Here is a 21,437-nt window from a genome sequence, read left to right on the forward strand (position 1 = left end):
TATTTGGTATGACGAAATAAGAGTTAAGTTCAATTAAGAACATATGAATTGAATTTTTTATGACATTTGGTAAGCACAAAACCATTTAATTTTATTTTGAAAACGACTAACTTACATATAAAAAATCTATCTACTCATATTTTAGGAAAATATAGTATTACACATACTAAGACCTCGTATGCAAATATTCATATTTGGACCAATACAACAATAGCAAGCTCCATTTGTTCGTTTACAATGTGATGATGGAAGTGGTACACAGACACCTCTTAGCTTGGCATCGTGATGAGGATTATCATACTCCATAGTAGACGGTTGTGGGCTTGCATCTCCCAAAATAGTCTTTATTAAGGTAGTTTTAAAAGCTTTATCACCAATGTTGTTCCCATTTACATCTGCACAAACGAATTCGTAACATTAAATATAACGATTATACCACAGATGTAAACAGATTAACATGTAAAATATTGATGGAGATGAATGCGAAAATTTCCAAATTATCGTGATATTGTAAAAGATGAACATAAGGTGTTGTCACTGTGTCTTCAAACTTTTTATAATAGATTATTGTTTAAAACTACAATATGTCCATTAAGATACTCTAATCATTTTTGAAAAGAAAAATCAGCTCACATATGACAAGAAGGCCAAGAACAAAGAATCAAAACAAAAATTCCTTATTCCTCAACATCTTCATATGAAAGGACATGTCAAGAATTGGTGAAGTGAATATATTTATACTAAATTTACTAGAAGTAAGTGCAATGTATACTCAACTCAAATGAGCTTTTTGTAAATTATTATTCTAACTAAGTAACCTTCATAATTACAACATATTTATAGTAAAATTAAATTCATATGTTTCTGTTTATTTTATATTATTTAAGTTAGTTTTTGAAAATCTATTTTATTTCTGCTTTAAAATTTTAATTTTTTTCAAGTAGTTTAGAATGTAACATGAACAATGTCGCTTAGGTGCAAATTACCATTTCATAAATACTTATTTTGTCTTCTTTTTTCTTTTTTTATATATTAGAGGATAAGAAACTATGTAAATTATTTCAAATAGGTCGCTGTAACACGCATCTATTTTGAAGATATTATGGACATACTCGGGCATGAGATTTCTTGGATTTTTAAAAGTTTTTGATTTACAAAAGAAGACTCGAATAAAAAAAACTAGGTTAGAATGTACAAGCTCTTAAATTCTATTTTTAATAAAAAGCACATAATACGAAATCTAAATCTGCTAGAAGTACCTTTTGCCTTATCCGAGCTTTTAGAGGCATGTTTTCATTTAATTCTACGCCTTTAGTAGCTAATATATATGTTTTCTGAAAACTTCTATAAAACCAAATTTTATCGTTTCTTGATCATGTCTTCCAAATAAATGTGCTTAAGGCACATAAACACATGTACATGTTATGAAAATATAATATAAATATTAGAAGCTTATCACTTTATTATTGTAATGGTTTATGTAGTTTGAAATAAAATTTACAATATTGGGAGATACATTTATCTTTCATTGTTTTGTATTTTGTTCCTTTTTCTATTATATGATAGCTTACAAATTGTTTTCTTTCGCATCCATATATTTTTCTATAAGTTTTATATCGGTTTTAGTTTTACTTATTAATTGTTACATAAATTAATTTAATTCTAATCAATATATCATTGAAGTTGTTCGTAAGTTTTACTAGAAGAAAATTAAATATTTCTCTATTATTCAAATAACTTCAATTACATATTTTAAGAAAACAAATACTATTTGGTACGAAATAAGGGTTATGTTCAATTAAGAACATATGAATTGAATTTTTTATGACATTTGGTAAGCACAAAACCATTTAATTTTATTTTGAAAACGACTAACTTACATATAAAAAATCTATCTACTCATATTTTAGGAACATATAATATTACACAAACTAAGTCCTCGTATGCAAATATTCATATTTGGACCAATACAACAATAGCAAGCTCCATCTGTTCCTTTACAATGTGATGATGGAAGTGGTACACAAACACCTCTTAGCTTGGCATCGTGATGAGGATTATCGTACTCTATAGTAGACGGTTGTGGGCTTGCATCTCCCAAAATAGTCTTTATTAAGGTAGTTTTAAAAGCTTTATCACCAATGTTGTTCCCATTTACAACTGCAAAAACGAATTCATAACATTAAATATAACGATTATACCACAGATGTGAACAGATTAACATGTAAAATATTGATGGAGATGAATGCGAAAATTTCCAAATTATCGTGATATTGTAAAAGATGAACATAAGGTGTTGTCACTGTGTCATCAAACTTTTTATAATAGATTATTGTTTAAAACTACAATATGTCCATTAAGATACTCTAATCATTTTTGAAAAGAAAAATCAGCTCACATATGACAAGAAGGCCAAGAACAAAGCATCAAAACAAAAATTCCTTATTCCTCAACATCTTCATATGAAAGGACATGTCAAGAATTGGTGAAGTGAATATATTTATACTAAATTTACTAGAAGTAAGTGCAATATATACTCAACTCAAATGAGCTTTTTGTAAATTATTATTCTAACTAAGTAACCTTCATAATTACAACATATTTATAGTAAAATTAAATTCATATGTTTCTGTTTATTTGATATTATTTAAGTTAGTTTTTGAAAATTTATTTTATTTTTGCTTTAAAATTTTAATTTTTTTCAAGTAGTTTAGAATGTAACAAGAACAATGTCGCTTAGGTGCAAATTACCATTTCATAAATACTTATTTTGTCTTCTTTTTTCTTTTTTTATATATTAGAGGATAAGAAACTATGTAAATTATTTAAAATAGGTCGCTGTAACACGCATCTATTTTGAAGATATTATGGACATACTCGGGCATGAGATTTCTTGGATTTTTAAAAGTTTTTGATTTACAAAAGAAGACTCGAATAAAAAAAACTAGGTTAGAATGTACAAGCTCTTAAATTCTATTTTTAATAAAAAGCACGTAATACGAAATCTAAATCTGCTAGAAGTACCTTTTGCCTTATCCCAGCTTTTAGAGGCATGTTTTCATTTAATTCTACGCCTTTAGTAGCTAATATATATGTTTTCTGAAAACTTCTATAAAACCAAATTTTATCGTTTCTTGATCATGTCTTCCAAATAAATGTGCTTAAGGCACATAAACACATGTACATGTTATGAAAATATAATATAAATATTAGAAGCTTATCACTTTATTATTGTAATGGTTTATGTAGTTTGAAATAAAATTTACAATATTGGGAGATACATTTATCTTTCATTGTTTTGTATTTTGTTCCTTTTTCTATTATATGATAGCTTACAAATTGTTTTCTTTTGCATCCATATATTTTTCTATAAGTTTTATATCGGTTTTAGTTTTACTTATTAATTGTTACATAAATTAATTTAATTCTAATCAATATATCATTGAAGTTGTTCGTAAGTTTTACTAGAAGAAAATTAAATATTTCTCTATTATTCAAATAACTTCAATTACATATTTTAAGAAAACAAATACTATTTGGTACGAAATAAGGGTTATGTTCAATTAAGAACATATGAATTGAATTTTTTATGACATTTGGTAACCACAAAACCATTTAATTTTATTTTGAAAACGACTAACTTACATATAAAAAATCTATCTACTCATATTTGAGGAACATATAATATTACACAAACTAAGTCCTCGTATGCAAATATTCATATTTGGACCAATACAACAATAGCAAGCTCCATCTGTTCCTTTACAATGTCATGATGGAAGTGGTACACAAACACCTCTTAGCTTGGCATCGTGATGAGGATTATCGTACTCTATAGTAGACGGTTGTGGGCTTGCATCTCCCAAAATAGTCTTTATTAAGGTAGTTTTAAAAGCTTTATCACCAATGTTGTTCCCATTTACAACTGCAAAAACGAATTCATAACATTAAATATAACGATTATACCACAGATGTGAACAGATTAACATGTAAAATATTGATGGAGATGAATGCGAAAATTTCCAAATTATCGTGATATTGTAAAAGATGAACATAAGGTGTTGTCACTGTGTCATCAAACTTTTTATAATAGATTATTGTTTAAAACTACAATATGTCCATTAAGATACTCTAATCATTTTTGAAAAGAAAAATCAGCTCACATATGACAAGAAGGCCAAGAACAAAGAATCAAAACAAAAATTCCTTATTCCTCAACATCTTCATATGAAAGGACATGTCAAGAATTGGTGAAGTGAATATATTTATACTAAATTTACTAGATGTAAGTGCAATATATACTCAACTCAAATGAGCTTTTTGTAAATTATTATTCTAACTAAGTAACCTTCATAATTACAACATATTTATAGTAAAATTAAATTCATATGTTTCTGTTTATTTGATATTATTTAAGTTAGTTTTTGAAAATTTATTTTATTTTTGCTTTAAAATTTTAATTTTTTTCAAGTAGTTTAGAATGTAACAAGAACAATGTCGCTTAGGTGCAAATTACCATTTCATAAATACTTATTTTGTCTTCTTTTTTCTTTTTTTATATATTAGAGGATAAGAAACTATGTAAATTATTTAAAATAGGTCGCTGTAACACGCATCTATTTTGAAGATATTATGGACATACTCGGGCATGAGATTTCTTGGATTTTTAAAAGTTTTTGATTTACAAAAGAAGACTCGAATAAAAAAAACTAGGTTAGAATGTACAAGCTCTTAAATTCTATTTTTAATAAAAAAGCACATAATACGAAATCTAAATCTGCTAGAAGTACCTTTTGCCTTATCCGAGCTTTTAGAGGCATGTTTTCATTTAATTCTACGCCTTTAGTAGCTAATATATATGTTTTCTGAAAACTTCTATAAAACCAAATTTTATCGTTTCTTGATCATGTCTTCCAAATAAATGTGCTTAAGGCACATAAACACATGTACATGTTATGAAAATATAATATAAATATTAGAAGCTTATCACTTTATTATTGTAATGGTTTATGTAGTTTGAAATAAAATTTACAATATTGGGAGATACATTTATCTTTCATTGTTTTGTATTTTGTTCCTTTTTCTATTATATGATAGCTTACAAATTGTTTTCTTTCGCATCCATATATTTTTCTGTAAGTTTTATATCGGTTTTAGTTTTACTTATTAATTGTTACATAAATTAATTTAATTCTAATCAATATATCATTGAAGTTGTTCGTAAGTTTTACTAGAAGAAAATTAAATATTTCTCTATTATTCAAATAACTTCAATTACATATTTTAAGAAAACAAATACTATTTGGAACGAAATAAGGGTTATGTTCAATTAAGAACATATGAATTGAATTTTTTATGACATTTGGTAAGCACAAAACCATTTAATTTTATTTTGAAAACGACTAACTTACATATAAAAAATCTATCTACTCATATTTTAGGAACATATAATATTACACAAACTAAGTCCTACTATGCAAATATTCATATTTGGACCAATACGACAATAGCAAGCTCCATCTGTTCATTTACAATGTCATTATGGAAGTGGTACACAAACACCTCTTAGCTTGGCATCGTGATGAGGATTATCATACTCTATAGTAGACGGTTGTGGGCTTGCATCTCCCAAAATAGTCTTTATTAAGCTAGTTTTAAAAGCTTTATCACCAATGTTGTTCCCATTTACAACTGCAAAAACGAATTCATAACATTAAATATAACGATTATACCACAGATGTGAACAGATTAACATGTAAAATATTGATGGAGATGAATGCGAAAATTTCCAAATTATCGTGATATTGTAAAAGATGAACATAAGGTGTTGTCACTGTGTCATCAAACTTTTTATAATAGATTATTGTTTAAAACTACAATATGTCCATTAAGATACTCTAATCATTTTTGAAAAGAAAAATCAGCTCACATATGACAAGAAGGCCAAGAACAAAGAATCAAAACAAAAATTCCTTATTCCTCAACATCTTCATATGAAAGGACATGTCAAGAATTGGTGAAGTGAATATATTTATACTAAATTTACTAGATGTAAGTGCAATATATACTCAACTCAAATGAGCTTTTTGTAAATTATTATTCTAACTAAGTAACCTTCATAATTACAACATATTTATAGTAAAATTAAATTCATATGTTTCTGTTTATTTGATATTATTTAAGTTAGTTTTTGAAAATTTATTTTATTTTTGCTTTAAAATTTTAATTTTTTTCAAGTAGTTTAGAATGTAACAAGAACAATGTCGCTTAGGTGCAAATTACCATTTCATAAATACTTATTTTGTCTTCTTTTTTCTTTTTTTATATATTAGAGGATAAGAAACTATGTAAATTATTTAAAATAGGTCGCTGTAACACGCATCTATTTTGAAGATATTATGGACATACTCGGGCATGAGATTTCTTGGATTTTTAAAAGTTTTTGATTTACAAAAGAAGACTCGAATAAAAAAAACTAGGTTAGAATGTACAAGCTCTTAAATTCTATTTTTAATAAAAAGCACATAATACGAAATCTAAATCTGCTAGAAGTACCTTTTGCCTTATCTGAGCTTTTAGAGGCATGTTTTCATTTAATTCTACGCCTTTAGTAGCTAATATATATGTTTTCTGAAAACTTCTATAAAACCAAATTTTATCGTTTCTTGATCATGTCTTCCAAATAAATGTGCTTAAGGCACATAAACACATGTACATGTTATGAAAATATAATATAAATATTAGAAGCTTATCACTTTATTATTGTAATGGTTTATGTAGTTTGAAATAAAATTTACAATATTGGGAGATACATTTATCTTTCATTGTTTTGTATTTTGTTCCTTTTTCTATTATATGATAGCTTACAAATTGTTTTCTTTCGCATCCATATATTTTTCTGTAAGTTTTATATCGGTTTTAGTTTTACTTATTAATTGTTACATAAACTAATTTAATTCTAATCAATATATCATTGAAGTTGTTCGTAAGTTTTACTAGAAGAAAATTAAATATTTCTCTATTATTCAAATAACTTCAATTACATATTTTAAGAAAACAAATACTATTTGGAACGAAATAAGGGTTATGTTCAATTAAGAACATATGAATTGAATTTTTTATGACATTTGGTAAGCACAAAACCATTTAATTTTATTTTGAAAACGACTAACTTACATATAAAAAATCTATCTACTCATATTTTAGGAACATATAATATTACACAAACTAAGTCCTACTATGCAAATATTCATATTTGGACCAATACAACAATAGCAAGCTCCATCTGTTCCTTTACAATGTCATTATGGAAGTGGTACACAAACACCTCTTAGCTTGGCATCGTGATGAGGATTATCATACTCTATAGTAGACGGTTGTGGGCTTGCATCTCCCAAAATAGTCTTTATTAAGCTAGTTTTAAAAGCTTTATCACCAATGTTGTTCCCATTTACAACTGCAAAAACGAATTCATAACATTAAATATAACGATTATACCACAGATGTGAACAGATTAACATGTAAAATATTGATGGAGATGAATGCGAAAATTTCCAAATTATCGTGATATTGTAAAAGATGAACATAAGGTGTTGTCACTGTGTCATCAAACTTTTTATAATAGATTATTGTTTAAAACTACAATATGTCCATTAAGATACTCTAATCATTTTTGAAAAGAAAAATCAGCTCACATATGACAAGAAGGCCAAGAACAAAGAATCAAAACAAAAATTCCTTATTCCTCAACATCTTCATATGAAAGGACATGTCAAGAATTGGTGAAGTGAATATATTTATACTAAATTTACTAGATGTAAGTGCAATATATACTCAACTCAAATGAGCTTTTTGTAAATTATTATTCTAACTAAGTAACCTTCATAATTACAACATATTTATAGTAAAATTAAATTCATATGTTTCTGTTTATTTGATATTATTTAAGTTAGTTTTTGAAAATTTATTTTATTTTTGCTTTAAAATTTTAATTTTTTTCAAGTAGTTTAGAATGTAACAAGAACAATGTCGCTTAGGTGCAAATTACCATTTCATAAATACTTATTTTGTCTTCTTTTTTCTTTTTTTATATATTAGAGGATAAGAAACTATGTAAATTATTTAAAATAGGTCGCTGTAACACGCATCTATTTTGAAGATATTATGGACATACTCGGGCATGAGATTTCTTGGATTTTTAAAAGTTTTTGATTTACAAAAGAAGACTCGAATAAAAAAAACTAGGTTAGAATGTACAAGCTCTTAAATTCTATTTTTAATAAAAAGCACATAATACGAAATCTAAATCTGCTAGAAGTACCTTTTGCCTTATCCGAGCTTTTAGAGGCATGTTTTCATTTAATTCTACGCCTTTAGTAGCTAATATATATGTTTTCTGAAAACTTCTATAAAACCAAATTTTATCGTTTCTTGATCATGTCTTCCAAATAAATGTGCTTAAGGCACATAAACACATGTACATGTTATGAAAATATAATATAAATATTAGAAGCTTATCACTTTATTATTGTAATGGTTTATGTAGTTTGAAATAAAATTTACAATATTGGGAGATACATTTATCTTTCATTGTTTTGTATTTTGTTCCTTTTTCTATTATATGATAGCTTACAAATTGTTTTCTTTCGCATCCATATATTTTTCTGTAAGTTTTATATCGGTTTTAGTTTTACTTATTAATTGTTACATAAACTAATTTAATTCTAATCAATATATCATTGAAGTTGTTCGTAAGTTTTACTAGAAGAAAATTAAATATTTCTCTATTATTCAAATAACTTCAATTACATATTTTAAGAAAACAAATACTATTTGGAACGAAATAAGGGTTATGTTCAATTAAGAACATATGAATTGAATTTTTTATGACATTTGGTAAGCACAAAACCATTTAATTTTATTTTGAAAACGACTAACTTACATATAAAAAATCTATCTACTCATATTTTAGGAACATATAATATTACACAAACTAAGTCCTACTATGCAAATATTCATATTTGGACCAATACAACAATAGCAAGCTCCATCTGTTCCTTTACAATGTCATTATGGAAGTGGTACACAAACACCTCTTAGCTTGGCATCGTGATGAGGATTATCATACTCTATAGTAGACGGTTGTGGGCTTGCATCTCCCAAAATAGTCTTTATTAAGGTAGTTTTAAAAGCTTTATCACCAATGTTGTTCCCATTTACAACTGCAAAAACGAATTCATAACATTAAATATAACGATTATACCACAGATGTGAACAGATTAACATGTAAAATATTGATGGAGATGAATGTGAAAATTTCCAAATTATCGTGATATTGTAAAAGATGAACATAAGGTGTTGTCACTGTGTCATCAAACTTTTTATAATAGATTATTGTTTAAAACTACAATATGTCCATTAAGATACTCTAATCATTTTTGAAAAGAAAAATCAGCTCACATATGACAAGAAGGCCAAGAACAAAGAATCAAAACAAAAATTCCTTATTCCTCAACATCTTCATATGAAAGGACATGTCAAGAATTGGTGAAGTGAATATATTTATACTAAATTTACTAGATGTAAGTGCAATATATACTCAACTCAAATGAGCTTTTTGTAAATTATTATTCTAACTAAGTAACCTTCATAATTACAACATATTTATAGTAAAATTAAATTCATATGTTTCTGTTTATTTGATATTATTTAAGTTAGTTTTTGAAAATTTATTTTATTTTTGCTTTAAAATTTTAATTTTTTTCAAGTAGTTTAGAATGTAACAAGAACAATGTCGCTTAGGTGCAAATTACCATTTCATAAATACTTATTTTGTCTTCTTTTTTCTTTTTTTATATATTAGAGGATAAGAAACTATGTAAATTATTTAAAATAGGTCGCTGTAACACGCATCTATTTTGAAGATATTATGGACATACTCGGGCATGAGATTTCTTGGATTTTTAAAAGTTTTTGATTTACAAAAGAAGACTCGAATAAAAAAAAACTAGGTTAGAATGTACAAGCTCTTAAATTCTATTTTTAATAAAAAGCACATAATACGAAATCTAAATCTGCTAGAAGTACCTTTTGCCTTATCCGAGCTTTTAGAGGCATGTTTTCATTTAATTCTACGCCTTTAGTAGCTAATATATATGTTTTCTGAAAACTTCTATAAAACCAAATTTTATCGTTTCTTGATCATGTCTTCCAAATAAATGTGCTTAAGGCACATAAACACATGTACATGTTATGAAAATATAATATAAATATTAGAAGCTTATCACTTTATTATTGTAATGGTTTATGTAGTTTGAAATAAAATTTACAATATTGGGAGATACATTTATCTTTCATTGTTTTGTATTTTGTTCCTTTTTCTATTATATGATAGCTTACAAATTGTTTTCTTTCGCATCCATATATTTTTCAGTAAGTTTTATATCGGTTTTAGTTTTACTTATTAATTGTTACATAAATTAATTTAATTCTAATCAATATATCATTGAAGTTGTTCGTAAGTTTTACTAGAAGAAAATTAAATATTTCTCTATTATTCAAATAACTTCAATTACATATTTTAAGAAAACAAATACTATTTGGAACGAAATAAGGGTTATGTTCAATTAAGAACATATGAATTGAATTTTTTATGACATTTGGTAAGCACAAAACCATTTAATTTTATTTTGAAAACGACTAACTTACATATAAAAAATCTATCTACTCATATTTTAGGAACATATAATATTACACAAACTAAGTCCTCGTATGCAAATATTCATACTTGGACCAATACAACAATAGCAAGCTCCATCTGTTCCCTTACAATGTCATTATGGAAGTGGTACACAAACACCTCTTAGCTTGGCATCGTGATGAGGATTATCATACTCTATTGTAGACGGTTGTGGGCTTGCATCTCCCAAAATAGTCTTTATTAAGCTAGTTTTAAAAGCTTTATCACCAATGTTGTTCCCATTTACAACTGCAAAAACGAATTCATAACATTAAATATAACGATTATACCACAGATGTGAACAGATTAACATGTAAAATATTGATGGAGATGAATGCGAAAATTTCCAAATTATCGTGATATTGTAAAAGATGAACATAAGGTGTTGTCACTGTGTCATCAAACTTTTTATAATAGATTATTGTTTAAAACTACAATATGTCCATTAAGATACTCTAATCATTTTTGAAAAGAAAAATCAGCTCACATATGACAAGAAGGCCAAGAACAAAGAATCAAAACAAAAATTCCTTATTCCTCAACATCTTCATATGAAAGGACATGTCAAGAATTGGTGAAGTGAATATATTTATACTAAATTTACTAGATGTAAGTGCAATATATACTCAACTCAAATGAGCTTTTTGTAAATTATTATTCTAACTAAGTAACCTTCATAATTACAACATATTTATAGTAAAATTAAATTCATATGTTTCTGTTTATTTGATATTATTTAAGTTAGTTTTTGAAAATTTATTTTATTTTTGCTTTAAAATTTTAATTTTTTTCAAGTAGTTTAGAATGTAACAAGAACAATGTCGCTTAGGTGCAAATTACCATTTCATAAATACTTATTTTGTCTTCTTTTTTCTTTTTTTATATATTAGAGGATAAGAAACTATGTAAATTATTTAAAATAGGTCGCTGTAACACGCATCTATTTTGAAGATATTATGGACATACTCGGGCATGAGATTTCTTGGATTTTTAAAAGTTTTTGATTTACAAAAGAAGACTCGAATAAAAAAAACTAGGTTAGAATGTACAAGCTCTTAAATTCTATTTTTAATAAAAAGCACATAATACGAAATCTAAATCTGCTAGAAGTACCTTTTGCCTTATCCGAGCTTTTAGAGGCATGTTTTCATTTAATTCTACGCCTTTAGTAGCTAATATATATGTTTTCTGAAAACTTCTATAAAACCAAATTTTATCGTTTCTTGATCATGTCTTCCAAATAAATGTGCTTAAGGCACATAAACACATGTACATGTTATGAAAATATAATATAAATATTAGAAGCTTATCACTTTATTATTGTAATGGTTTATGTAGTTTGAAATAAAATTTACAATATTGGGAGATACATTTATCTTTCATTGTTTTGTATTTTGTTCCTTTTTCTATTATATGATAGCTTACAAATTGTTTTCTTTCGCATCCATATATTTTTCTGTAAGTTTTATATCGGTTTTAGTTTTACTTATTAATTGTAACATAAATTAATTTAATTCTAATCAATATATCATTGAAGTTGTTCGTAAGTTTTACTAGAAGAAAATTAAATATTTCTCTATTATTCAAATAACTTCAATTACATATTTTAAGAAAACAAATACTATTTGGAACGAAATAAGGGTTATGTTCAATTAAGAACATATGAATTGAATTTTTTATGACATTTGGTAAGCACAAAACCATTTAATTTTATTTTGAAAACGACTAACTTACATATAAAAAATCTATCTACTCATATTTTAGGAACATATAATATTACACAAACTAAGTCCTACTATGCAAATATTCATATTTGGACCAATACAACAATAGCAAGCTCCATCTGTTCCTTTACAATGCCATTATGGAAGTGGTACACAAACACCTCTTAGCTTGGCATCGTGATGAGGATTATCATACTCTATAGTAGACGGTTGTGGGCTTGCATCTCCCAAAATAGTCTTTATTAAGCTAGTTTTAAAAGCTTTATCACCAATGTTGTTCCCATTTACAACTGCAAAAACGAATTCATAACATTAAATATAATGATTATACCACAGATGTGAACAGATTAACATGTAAAATATTGATGGAGATGAATGCGAAAATTTCCAAATTATCGTGATATTGTAAAAGATGAACATAAGGTGTTGTCACTGTGTCATCAAACTTTTTATAATAGATTATTGTTTAAAACTACAATATGTCCATTAAGATACTCTAATCATTTTTGAAAAGAAAAATCAGCTCACATATGACAAGAAGGCCAAGAACAAAGAATCAAAACAAAAATTCCTTATTCCTCAACATCTTCATATGAAAGGACATGTCAAGAATTGGTGAAGTGAATATATTTATACTAAATTTACTAGATGTAAGTGCAATATATACTCAACTCAAATGAGCTTTTTGTAAATTATTATTCTAACTAAGTAACCTTCATAATTACAACATATTTATAGTAAAATTAAATTCATATGTTTCTGTTTATTTGATATTATTTAAGTTAGTTTTTGAAAATTTATTTTATTTTTGCTTTAAAATTTTAATTTTTTTCAAGTAGTTTAGAATGTAACAAGAACAATGTCGCTTAGGTGCAAATTACCATTTCATAAATACTTATTTTGTCTTCTTTTTTCTTTTTTTATATATTAGAGGATAAGAAACTATGTAAATTATTTAAAATAGGTCGCTGTAACACGCATCTATTTTGAAGATATTATGGACATACTCGGGCATGAGATTTCTTGGATTTTTAAAAGTTTTTGATTTACAAAAGAAGACTCGAATAAAAAAAACTAGGTTAGAATGTACAAGCTCTTAAATTCTATTTTTAATAAAAAGCACATAATACGAAATCTAAATCTGCTAGAAGTACCTTTTGCCTTATCCGAGCTTTTAGAGGCATGTTTTCATTTAATTCTACGCCTTTAGTAGCTAATATATATGTTTTCTGAAAACTTCTATAAAACCAAATTTTATCGTTTCTTGATCATGTCTTCCAAATAAATGTGCTTAAGGCACATAAACACATGTACATGTTATGAAAATATAATATAAATATTAGAAGCTTATCACTTTATTATTGTAATGGTTTATGTAGTTTGAAATAAAATTTACAATATTGGGAGATACATTTATCTTTCATTGTTTTGTATTTTGTTCCTTTTTCTATTATATGATAGCTTACAAATTGTTTTCTTTCGCATCCATATATTTTTCTGTAAGTTTTATATCGGTTTTAGTTTTACTTATTAATTGTTACATAAATTAATTTAATTCTAATCAATATATCATTGAAGTTGTTCGTAAGTTTTACTAGAAGAAAATTAAATATTTCTCTATTATTCAAATAACTTCAATTACATATTTTAAGAAAACAAATACTATTTGGAACGAAATAAGGGTTATGTTCAATTAAGAACATATGAATTGAATTTTTTATGACATTTGGTAAGCACAAAACCATTTAATTTTATTTTGAAAACGACTAACTTACATATAAAAAATCTATCTACTCATATTTTAGGAACATATAATATTACACAAACTAAGTCCTCGTATGCAAATATTCATACTTGGACCAATACAACAATAGCAAGCTCCATCTGTTCCCTTACAATGTCATTATGGAAGTGGTACACAAACACCTCTTAGCTTGGCATCGTGATGAGGATTATCATACTCTATTGTAGACGGTTGTGGGCTTGCATCTCCCAAAATAGTCTTTATTAAGCTAGTTTTAAAAGCTTTATCACCAATGTTGTTCCCATTTACAACTGCAAAAACGAATTCATAACATTAAATATAACGATTATACCACAGATGTGAACAGATTAACATGTAAAATATTGATGGAGATGAATGCGAAAATTTCCAAATTATCGTGATATTGTAAAAGATGAACATAAGGTGTTGTCACTGTGTCATCAAACTTTTTATAATAGATTATTGTTTAAAACTACAATATGTCCATTAAGATACTCTAATCATTTTTGAAAAGAAAAATCAGCTCACATATGACAAGAAGGCCAAGAACAAAGAATCAAAACAAAAATTCCTTATTCCTCAACATCTTCATATGAAAGGACATGTCAAGAATTGGTGAAGTGAATATATTTATACTAAATTTACTAGATGTAAGTGCAATATATAATCAACTCAAATGAGCTTTTTGTAAATTATTATTCTAACTAAGTAACCTTCATAATTACAACATATTTATAGTAAAATTAAATTCATATGTTTCTGTTTATTTGATATTATTTAAGTTAGTTTTTGAAAATTTATTTTATTTTTGCTTTAAAATTTTAATTTTTTTCAAGTAGTTTAGAATGTAACAAGAACAATGTCGCTTAGGTGCAAATTACCATTTCATAAATACTTATTTTGTCTTCTTTTTTCTTTTTTTATATATTAGAGGATAAGAAACTATGTAAATTATTTAAAATAGGTCGCTGTAACACGCATCTATTTTGAAGATATTATGGACATACTCGGGCATGAGATTTCTTGGATTTTTAAAAGTTTTTGATTTACAAAAGAAGACTCGAATAAAAAAAACTAGGTTAGAATGTACAAGCTCTTAAATTCTGTTTTTAATAAAAAGCACATAATACGAAATCTAAATCTGCTAGAAGTACCTTTTGCCTTATCCGAGCTTTTAGAGGCATGTTTTCATTTAATTCTACGCCTTTAGTAGCTAATATATATGTTTTCTGAAAACTTCTATAAAACCAAATTTTATCGTTTCTTGATCATGTCTTCCAAATAAATGTGCTTAAGGCACATAAACACATGTACATGTTATGAAAATATAATATAAATATTAGAAGCTTATCACTTTATTATTGTAATGGTTTATGTAGTTTGAAATAAAATTTACAATATTGGGAGATACATTTATCTTTCATTGTTTTGTATTTTGTTCCTTTTTCTATTATATGATAGCTTACAAATTGTTTTCTTTCGCATCCATATATTTTTCTGTAAGTTTTATATCGGTTTTAGTTTTACTTATTAATTGTTACATAAATTAATTTAATTCTAATCAATATATCATTGAAGTTGTTCGTAAGTTTTACTAGAAGAAAATTAAATATTTCTCTATTATTCAAATAACTTCAATTACATATTTTAAGAAAACAAATACTATTTGGAACGAAATAAGGGTTATGTTCAATTAAGAACATATGAATTGAATTTTTTATGACATTTGGTAAGCACAAAACCATTTAATTTTATTTTGAAAACGACTAACTTACATATAAAAAATCTATCTACTCATATTTTAGGAACATATAATATTACACAAACTAAGTCCTCGTATGCAAATATTCATACTTGGACCAATACAACAATAGCAAGCTCCATCTGTTCCCTTACAATGTCATTATGGAAGTGGTACACAAACACCTCTTAGCTTGGCATCGTGATGAGGATTATCATACTCTATTGTAGACGGTTGTGGGCTTGCATCTCCCAAAATAGTCTTTATTAAGCTAGTTTTAAAAGCTTTATCACCAATGTTGTTCCCATTTACAACTGCAAAAACGAATTCATAACATTAAATATAACGATTATACCACAGATGTGAACAGATTAACATGTAAAATATTGATGGAGATGAATGCGAAAATTTCCAAATTATCGTGATATTGTAAAAGATGAACATAAGGTGTTGTCACTGTGTCATCAAACTTTTTATAATAGATTATTGTTTAAAACTACAATATGTCCATTAAGATACTCTAATCATTTTTGAAAAGAAAAATCAGCTCACATATGACAAGAAGGCCAAGAACAAAGAATCAAAACAAAAATTCCTTATTCCTCAACATCTTCATATGAAAGGACATGTCAAGAATTGGTGAAGTGAATATATTTATACTAAATTTACTAGATGTAAGTGCAATATATACTCAACTCAAATGAGCTTTTTGTAAATTATTATTCTAACTAAGTAACCTTCATAATTACAACATATTTATAGTAAAAATTAAATTCATATGTTTCTGTTTATTTGATATTATTTAAGTTAGTTTTTGAAAATTTATTTTATTTTTGCTTTAAAATTTTAATTTTTTTCAAGTAGTTTAGAATGTAACAAGAACAATGTCGCTTAGGTACAAATTACCATTTCATAAATACTTATTTTGTCTTCTTTTTTCTTTTTTTATATATTAGAGGATAAGAAACTATGTAAATTATTTAAAATAGGTCGCTGTAACACGCATCTATTTTGAAGATATTATGGACATACTCGGGCATGAGATTTCTTGGATTTTTAAAAGTTTTTGATTTACAAAAGAAGACTCGAATAAAAAAAACTAGGTTAGAATGTACAAGCTCTTAAATTCTATTTTTAATAAAAAGCACATAATACGAAATCTAAATCTGCTAGAAGTACCTTTTGCCTTATCCGAGCTTTTAGAGGCATGTTTTCATTTAATTCTACGCCTTTAGTAGCTAATATATATGTTTTCTGAAAACTTCTATAAAACCAAATTTTATCGTTTCTTGATCATGTCTTCCAAATAAATGTGCTTAAGGCACATAAACACATGTACATGTTATGAAAATATAATATAAATATTAGAAGCTTATCACTTTATTATTGTAATGGTTTATGTAGTTTGAAATAAAATTTACAATATTGGGAGATACATTTATCTTTCATTGTTTTGTATTTTGTTCCTTTTTCTATTATATGATAGCTTACAAATTGTTTTCTTTCGCATCCATATATTTTTCTGTAAGTTTTATATCGGTTTTAGTTTTACTTATTAATTGTTACATAAATTAATTTAATTCTAATCAATATATCATTGAAGTTGTTCGTAAGTTTTACTAGAAGAAAATTAAATATTTCTCTATTATTCAAATAACTTCAATTACATATTTTAAGAAAACAAATACTATTTGGAACGAAATAAGGGTTATGTTCAATTAAGAACATATGAATTGAATTTTTTATGACATTTGGTAAGCACAAAACCATTTAATTTTATTTTGAAAACGACTAACTTACATATAAAAAATCTATCTACTCATATTTTAGGAACATATAATATTACACAAACTAAGTCCTACTATGCAAATATTCATATTTGGACCAATACAACAATAGCAAGCTCCATCTGTTCCTTTACAATGTCATTATGGAAGTGGTATACAAACACCTCTTAGCTTGGCATCGTGATGAGGATTATCATACTCTATAGTAGACGGTTGTGGGCTTGCATCTCCCAAAATAGTCTTTATTAAGCTAGTTTTAAAAGCTTTATCACCAATGTTGTTCCCATTTACAACTGCAAAAACGAATTCATAACATTAAATATAACGATTATACCACAGATGTGAACAGATTAACATGTAAAATATTGATGGAGATGAACGCGAAAATTTCCAAATTATCGTGATATTGTAAAAGATGAACATAAGGTGTTGTCACTGTGTCATCAAACTTTTTATAATAGATTATTGTTTAAAACTACAATATGTCCATTAAGATACTCTAATCATTTTTGAAAAGAAAAATCAGCTCACATATGACAAGAAGGCCAAGAACAAAGAATCAAAACAAAAATTCCTTATTCCTCAACATCTTCATATGAAAGGACATGTCAAGAATTGGTGAAGTGAATATATTTATACTAAATTTACTAGATGTAAGTGCAATATATACTCAACTCAAATGAGCTTTTTGTAAATTATTATTCTAACTAAGTAACCTTCATAATTACAACATATTTATAGTAAAATTAAATTCATATGTTTCTGTTTATTTGATATTATTTAAGTTAGTTTTTGAAAATTTATTTTATTTTTGCTTTAAAATTTTAATTTTTTTCAAGTAGTTTAGAATGTAACAAGAACAATGTCGTTTAGGTGCAAATTACCATTTCATAAATACTTATTTTGTCTTCTTTTTTCTTTTTTTATATATTAGAGGATAAGAAACTATGTAAATTATTTAAAATAGGTCGCTGTAACACGCATCTATTTTGAAGATATTATGGACATACTCGGGCATGAGATTTCTTGGATTTTTAAAAGTTTTTGATTTACAAAAGAAGACTCGAATAAAAAAAACTAGGTTAGAATGTACAAGCTCTTAAATTCTATTTTTAATAAAAAGCACATAATACGAAATCTAAATCTGCTAGAAGTACCTTTTGCCTTATCCGAGCTTTTAGAGGCATGTTTTCATTTAATTCTACGCCTTTAGTAGCTAATATATATGTTTTCTGAAAACTTCTATAAAACCAAATTTTATCGTTTCTTGATCATGTCTTCCAAATAAATGTGCTTAAGGCACATAAACACATGTACATGTTATGAAAATATAATATAAATATTAGAAGCTTATCACTTTATTATTGTAATGGTTTATGTAGTTTGAAATAAAATTTACAATATTGGGAGATACATTTATCTTTCATTGTTTTGTATTTTGTTCCTTTTTCTATTATATGATAGCTTACAAATTGTTTTCTTTCGCATCCATATATTTTTCTGTAAGTTTTATATCGGTTTTAGTTTTACTTATTAATTGTTACATAAATTAATTTAATTCTAATCAATATATCATTGAAGTTGTTCGTAAGTTTTACTAGAAGAAAATTAAATATTTCTCTATTATTCAAATAACTTCAATTACATATTTTAAGAAAACAAATACTATTTGGAACGAAATAAGGGTTATGTTCAATTAAGAACATATGAATTGAATTTTTTATGACATTTGGTAAGCACAAAACCATTTAATTTTATTTTGAAAACGACTAACTTACATATAAAAAATCTATCTACTCATATTTTAGGAACATATAATATTACACAAACTAAGTCCTACTATGCAAATATTCATATTTGGACCAATACAACAATAGCAAGCTCCATCTGTTCCTTTACAATGTCATTATGGAAGGGGTACACAAACACCTCTTAGCTTGGCATCGTGATGAGGATTATCATACTCTATAGTAGACGGTTGTGGGCTTGCATCTCCCAAAATAGTCTTTATTAAGCTAGTTTTAAAAGCTTTATCACCAATGTTGTTCCCATTTACAACTGCAAAAACGAATTCATAACATTAAATATAACGATTATACCACAGATGTGAACAGATTAACATGTAAAATATTGATGGAGATGAATGCGAAAATTTCCAAATTATCGTGATATTGTAAAAGATGAACATAAGGTGTTGTCACTGTGTCATCAAACTTTTTATAATAGATTATTGTTTAAAACTACAATATGTCCATTAAGATACTCTAATCATTTTTGAAAAGAAAAATCAGCTCACATATGACAAGAAGGCCAAGAACAAAGAATCAAAACAAAAATTCCTTATTCCTCAACATCTTCATATGAAATGACATGTCAAGAATTGGTGAAGTGAATATATTTATACTAAATTTACTAGAAGTAAGTGCAATATATACTCAACTCAAATGAGCTTTTTGTAAATTATTATTCTAACTAAGTAACCTTCATAATTACAACATATTTATAGTAAAATTAAATTCATATGTTTCTGTTTATTTGATATTATTTAAGTTAGTTTTTGAAAATTTATTTTATTTTTGCTTTAAAATTTTAATTTTTTTCAAGTAGTTTAGAATGTAACAAGAACAATGTCGCTTAGGTGCAAATTACCATTTCATAAATACTTATTTTGTCTTCTTTTTTCTTTTTTTATATATTAGAGGATAAGAAACTATGTAAATTATTTAAAATAGGTCGCTGTAACACGCATCTATTTTGAAGATATTATGGACATACTCGGGCATGAGATTTCTTGGATTTTTAAAAGTTTTTGATTTACAAAAGAAGACTCGAATAAAAAAAACTAGGTTAGAATGTACAAGCTCTTAAATTCTATTTTTAATAAAAAGCACATACTACGAAATCTAAATCTGCTAGAAGTACCTTTTGCCTTATCCGAGCTTTTAGAGGCATGTTTTCATTTAATTCTACGCCTTTAGTAGCTAATATATATGTTTTCTGAAAACTTCTATAAAACCAAATTTTATCGTTTCTTGATCATGTCTTCCAAATAAATGTGCTTAAGGCACATAAACACATGTACATGTTATGAAAATATAATATAAATATTAGAAGCTTATCACTTTATTATTGTAATGGTTTATGTAGTTTGAAATAAAATTTACAATATTGGGAGATACATTTATCTTTCATTGTTTTGTATTTTGTTCCTTTTTCTATTATATGATAGCTTACAAATTGTTTTCTTTCGCATCCATATATTTTTCTGTAAGTTTTATATCGGTTTTAGTTTTACTTATTAATTGTTACATAAATTAATTTAATTCTAATCAATATATCATTGAAGTTGTTCGTAAGTTTTACTAGAAGAAAATTAAATATTTCTCTATTATTCAAATAACTTCAATTACATATTTTAAGAAAACAAATACTATTTGGAACGAAATAAGGGTTATGTTCAATTAAGAACATATGAATTGAATTTTTTATGACATTTGGTAAGCACAAAACCATTTAATTTTATTTTGAAAACGACTAACTTACATATAAAAAATCTATCTACTCATATTTTAGGAACATATAATATTACACAAACTAAGTCCTACTATGCAAATATTCATATTTGGACCAATACGACAATAGCAAGCTCCATCTGTTCCTTTACAATGTCATTATGGAAGTG

Source organism: Lactuca sativa, chromosome 5, assembly GCF_002870075.4.
Source record: "Lactuca sativa cultivar Salinas chromosome 5, Lsat_Salinas_v11, whole genome shotgun sequence".
Lineage (NCBI taxonomy): Eukaryota > Viridiplantae > Streptophyta > Magnoliopsida > Asterales > Asteraceae > Lactuca > Lactuca sativa.